Source organism: Lygodium microphyllum, chromosome 14 (assembly GCF_053477565.2).
Source record: "Lygodium microphyllum isolate KBCC chromosome 14, Lygodium_microphyllum_v1.1.10, whole genome shotgun sequence".
NCBI lineage: Eukaryota > Viridiplantae > Streptophyta > Polypodiopsida > Schizaeales > Lygodiaceae > Lygodium > Lygodium microphyllum.
The window spans coordinates 44,020,498-44,026,291 of NC_141148.1; the positions used below are offsets into that span (position 1 = coordinate 44,020,498).

At 45.0% G+C, this 5,794-nt stretch overlaps 1 long non-coding RNA gene across 1 annotated transcript; it reads right to left on the reverse strand.

Annotated features, from left to right (window-relative positions):
- Positions 1 to 1,135: 1,135 nt before the first annotated feature.
- On the reverse strand, positions 1,136 to 1,699 carry LOC148025549 (uncharacterized). The gene is made up of 3 exons (XR_015693014.1): positions 1,608 to 1,699; positions 1,410 to 1,511; positions 1,136 to 1,317 (listed from the first exon to the last, which is right to left on the reverse strand). It is a non-coding gene; the product is annotated as an uncharacterized LOC148025549 (long non-coding RNA).
- Between the last annotated feature and the right edge of the window lie 4,095 nt (positions 1,700 to 5,794).

The window sequence follows — 5,794 nt, forward strand, 5'->3', positions numbered from 1 at the left end:
GTATTATTGCGTATGTTGGGTCATTGGGGTATGTATGTTACATGGGTCTTATTGGAAAATTATTAAAAATGAATTTTGACCCAAGTATCTTAAGTGAATGTGAGTTGCAGACAGTGGACAGCAAGCTATTTACTACAGGACCCTGCTGTAGTAAATCTGTCATAACTTTCTGTAGGAGACTCCGATCGAGGTGGGCCATATATCAAAATGGAGCTCTCGAGGAGTACTTTCAACCCATGTATGGTGTCCATTGCTGTCCATAGTGTAGGGTAAAATCTGCTTTGAAACAGAGAACTGTCTGCAATCATTCTGAGAGAAAACAGGGCCATAGTTAGCTAGATTTCAGCAAAATCTGCTTCTAATAGATATGGGAACTCTTCCAAAACTGAAGCTGGCCTCTAAGAAGCTTCCTCAAGTGGTAAACCTTGCCACTTAATCAAGTATTCCATGATGGAGCAAGAGAGAAGCTTATTTTCCCTTTGTCCAATGATTTCCTTGGGTATGTATTGAATGATGCCTTCTTCATTTATCGGTGGTAACTCCTCAACATAATCCATTGATGATCCAATGAAGGGCTTCAATTGGCTCACATGGAAGACATTATGAATTTTCGTGGATGGCGGTAGTGCTAACTAATATGCCAAGTCTCCCACTCTTTTGATAATTCGATATGGTCCCTAGAACCTATGTGCCAACTTATTGATCACTACAAGATATAGACCTTATAGCGACGTTTAAAGCGACGAAAATACAAACAACAAAATTTGCCCCCGTCGTCGCAAAAAGCGTCGTTATTGACGACGCCATGGAATCGTCGCTATATGCGTCGCTATAAGCGTCGCATTTGCGACGCATATAGCGACGCTTATAGCGACGCATATAGCGACGGTTACAGAGAATTTGCGACGCATATAGCGACGACAATAGCGACGCCTGCAGTAAATTTGCGACGCAAATAGCGACGGTAACAGAGGAAAAAAAAATTTTGTGGCAGGGCAGCAAGCTGCCCTGCCACATATAGCACTGTGTGCTGTATGAGAGCCATACAAAATAGTTTCTGCACTGCTGCATACAAAGCGTTTGCAAACAAAAAGAATCTATACTGAAATCATAAAACTGATAGATGAAATAAATACATGATATCGCATAAAATGCGATTGGTACAATCATAAAACAATATCACTAATACATAGAAAATGTCTACATAGATCGGGCGACTAAAAACTAAAGGTATGTGAGCGCTAAGGATCCGAGGGCGAGCTACAAATCGTCGTCCCCCGAAAGCTCGTCCCTCTGCAAAGGAGCATCAAACGGATTCTGCAGAAAAAGAAACAACATATCAATCCACCATACAATAATGCATTCAAATATCTCATGGTAACTACGGACATGAAAGATGAGAGACTTACTGCGCCGCCGCGTCTGTACAATCGGTCGATCAATGATCTGAGACCGTGCCTCTCTGCATATTGAGTCTCAAGGCCTTGCGGATCGCGATTTGTAATGGAGTGCTGCAAAGAAAACAAAATGCTAACTGTTAGAAATATGATTGTCAGTACAAATAATATCTCAAAAAAACAAATAAGCAAAACAAAAGAGAAACTTACAAAGTCCTCCAAATATGTCCTGTGGCCGCCACTCCCAAGATGATGTACCGATCCGGCCTCGATTCGTGCCCTCGCCGCCTCCCGCTGCTGACCATCGTGTTGACATAAACCGCGGCATCTCCTCCATGCCTTCGGGATATCGAATCGGTCGGTGACGCGTACTGCGTCGGAATTCAGCTCGCGCTTCCTCTCGATCTTGCCTTGCAATCTGGTACTTGGCGAGCCACGTCTCCATGGAGGCATGGTGCAACATACAAAAGCGATTCACTTTCTCTTCCATTGAGGCATCCATTCTTTTTTCTACCCCATTTCCAACCACCACATCTCCAGTCAACCTGTCATCGTCCTTGAGCGTCCATAGCATTTCATTGTCTGGTTCCACCGTTGGTAGCCATTGTGAGATATGCACTAATGCCTCTAACACCAACCAACCCTCCGCCATGCTACCTTCCGGACGAGCTCGTTGTCGCACAAAGCCTTTCAGGGTTTTCATGAAGCGCTCCAGGAAGAACATCCATCGCGTATGGACAGGTCCGGCAATCTCCACTTCGTCCACAAGATGCACAAGAAGGTGAACTTGTATCGTGAGCATGCTAGTGGGCAGGTATTTCTCAAAGAGACAGACCGTCTCAACTGCTCCCCGCCTTGCGGATTCAATAGAGGACGTCTTAATCTCTTTCTGTGAGATCCATTGCACCAAAGTCGACAGCTTGTAAATGGCCCCGCGAATTTCTGGAGTTAGGCATCCCGCGATCGCGATCGGTAGGACAAACTGCCACAAATGAGAAAGCATTAAGAATAATGGTCACTTTTCAAATTTCAAAATGTCCACGCTAATTAAAATCCATTCTGTTCACAAACCTGACATATCTTATGCCAATCATGGGATTTTAGCCCAGACATTTGGTCATCTTTAGAAAATGCGGACCTGAGAGAACGCATCATACCCGTCGGAGTGCGGATAGACTTGATTACTTGCTTCACAATGCGCTCTTCTTTGGTAGACAAAACCCAGGGAGCGCGAGGAAGCTGCACTCCCCCTTCAGCACTCGACTGCGGCCAAAGCGCCTCCATCTTACCTACCTCCTTTAAATCCATTCGTGACCCTATAGTGTCTATCTTTCCTGTGATGTGGTCCCATAGCAAGCTGCCCACATTTTTGAAAATATGCATGGGATCCAACAAGTGGTTGACCTGTAAGTGGGTCCAATATGGCAACTCGTAGAAAACTGAGAACCGTCGCATTCCATTTGGATGTGATTCCGGGTTTACCATTTTCAGCTCGTACCAGCTTGCAGCGTTCATACGTGCTGGAGGTCGTCCAAGAAAACCTTCCCTGAGTTCATGATCCTCCGGCAAGAAAGTGGCGTGTCCTTGATATACCATCTTCTTCATGGTTCGTGACCTTCGGGAGTCTAACTGTGGCCCACACAATGGACATGCATGATAACCTGAGGTAACGAGACCTGCAAGGCGATCCACGACCTAGTGAATACTTGATTGAATGAAATAAAATATAGATATTACCGGCGTGAACAAAGGTCTGCTCACCTGAGCACTCTCCCAATCCCGAAAAGTCATGCATCGTCCACATGAGAATGGCTCGAATGTTGGCTGACCGCCGACCATCGCGCCTGCTCATATCTTGCACCGTGACCCCCTCCTCCCACAAAATCTTAAGCTCATCGACTAATGGACGAAGATACACGTCCATATTTTTTACTTTGTAGCGGCCCGGGACGAGCAAGCTAAGGATGAGATGTCCTTTCTTCGTAGAAAGCCATGGAGGAATGTTGTAGTTGACAAGCACTATAGGCCACACACTGTAAGAAGTCGAGCGCAGACCGAATGGGTTCACACCATCCATGGCGAGACCGAGCCGAAGATTCCTTGGCTCTCGCGCAAAGCCTGGGAAGGTAGAGTCAATGTGGCTCCATGCGCGCGAATCTGCTGATATTCGTTGCACTCCATCCGTAGACCTATTCTGCACATGCCACGTTGTCAAGCTTGCCATGGCAGACGTGCGAAACATGTGGTTTATGCGGGGGATGAGCGGAAAGTGTCTGAGGACTTTTTGAGGGATGGTCTGCCCTTGCAAGTCCTGTCGATACCTGTGAGCACCACACTTTGGACATGTCTCCATAGTCTCGTATTCATCTCGAAACAATATGCAGTCGTTGATACATGCATGGATGTTATTGTAGTCCATGCCAAGCTTCCGTAAAACATGTCGTGCATCATCACGAGACTCAGGCATGGTGTTTGCAGGTGGCAATATATGATATTTCAATAACCTGAAAACATCATAAAACACCTTGAAAAATCCATCCATATTTACAATAATACTGTTTTTAAAAAAAACAATGAAGTCTATATGCAAGGTACCTGAATAACTCAGTCACACTCGTATCGCTCCAACCGTATTTCGCTTGCACACTTAAGAGTGCAAGCAATGTCTTCAACCGAGATACTCGGCACCCATCATATAATGGTATGGATGCTTCCTCTCTAAGCGGGTCAGATGTCTCAACATCCATGGGAATCAATGCATCGATCATTGCCTCCATCTCAGGCTCCAAGATTGTAGGCAAGTCGGGAAGGTTGTCTGTCTCCTCTGGCATTGACGATATAGATGGGCCTTGCGAGTGGTCCATTGGCTCCTGCCATCCATCCATCTCACGTCCACGAACTCTTCTAATTGGCCGCAAAGGGTGCACTCCCCCTTGGGTCGAGACATCACCCCCCTGGACACAAAATTTGCCAACAAGACCCAATCTTATTGTGTAAGGTTTTCAATTAGCTTGAGAGTACAATGCATGAAAAATGCTAACTTGAAAATACCGTTTGCTGAAAATCTGCAATCGCCTGATCAATAATCTCAGGTTGAAACTCGCCAAATCGTCGTACGTGTTCTATAGACAATCGGCGTTTTCGTCTAATTGCCAACTTGCATTGAGAGCAAGGACATGGGACACGCTGATTAAGATACGACTCGCGGTCTTGAACAATAGGACCTTCTTCGTTTGCCATCTTATCTACATTACAGCAAACGAGGCTTAAATGGATAGCTTTTTGGAGATGTACGTCAACTTGCAAGTTGACCATAAACCTTGCATTGTATATAGTAGTCGAGAGATTTTCCGATGTTATATCTCGGCCTTGTATCATGCTCAACGATTTGTTTGTCCCGGTAGATAATTTTTTGTTATATCTCGGCTTTGAGTATAAGTAATCCATTTTAAAATTAATGCGCGCCATCTATGAAATTTTACAACTATAGAAATAAAATTTATTTCAATCAATTCTACTCATAGTCATAAGACCTGAGAGAAATTATCCTATACTCAATTTAAGGGATCTCCACTTCTATAACAATAATTTTGGGTTAATTTTGATGAAGTACGTGGCCGTATGCAAAGCACATTGCATACCATTATCGATACGTATATTATCTTAAATTTCATTCCCTTCCCTCTCCCTCTCCCTCTCCCTCTCTTTCTCTCACCCTCTCCCTCACCCTCTCGTTCTCTTTCTCTCCCTCTCTCATTTCCTCCCTCCTCCTCCCTCTCCCTCTCCCTCCCTCTTTCTCCCTCTTTCTCCCTCTCCCTCTCCCTCGCTCCCTCGCTCCCTCTCCCTCCCCCTCCCTCTTTCTCTCCCTCTCTCATTTCCTTCCCCTCCCCCTCCCTCTCCCTCTCCCTCTCTTTTTCTCCCTCTCCCTCTCTATCTCTCTTTCTCTCTCATTTCCTAAACAAGCAAAAAATAAAGTGATTTAAACATCCTCCAAGCAAAAGGGAGAGGGAGAGATACAATGCACTCTCCCTCTCTTTCTCTTTATATCCCTCTCTCATTTCCTTCCCCTTCCTATCCCTCTCACTCTCTTTCTCTCTCATTTCCTCTCCTAAACAAGCAAAAAATAAAGTGATTCAAACATTAAACAAGCAAAAGGGAGAGGGAGGGAGAGAGAGAATGCACTCTCCCTCCTTCTCCCTCTCTTTTTCTTTCTCTCCCTCTCCTATTTCCTCCCCCTCCCTCTCCCTCTCCCTCTATTTCTCTTTCTCTTTCTTTCCCTTTCCCTCTCCCTCTCCCTCTCTTTCTCTCTTACTCTCTCGTTTCCTCTCCTAAACAAGCAAAGAAGAAAGTAATTTAAACATTAAACAAGCAAAAGGGAGAGAGAGAGAGAGAGAATG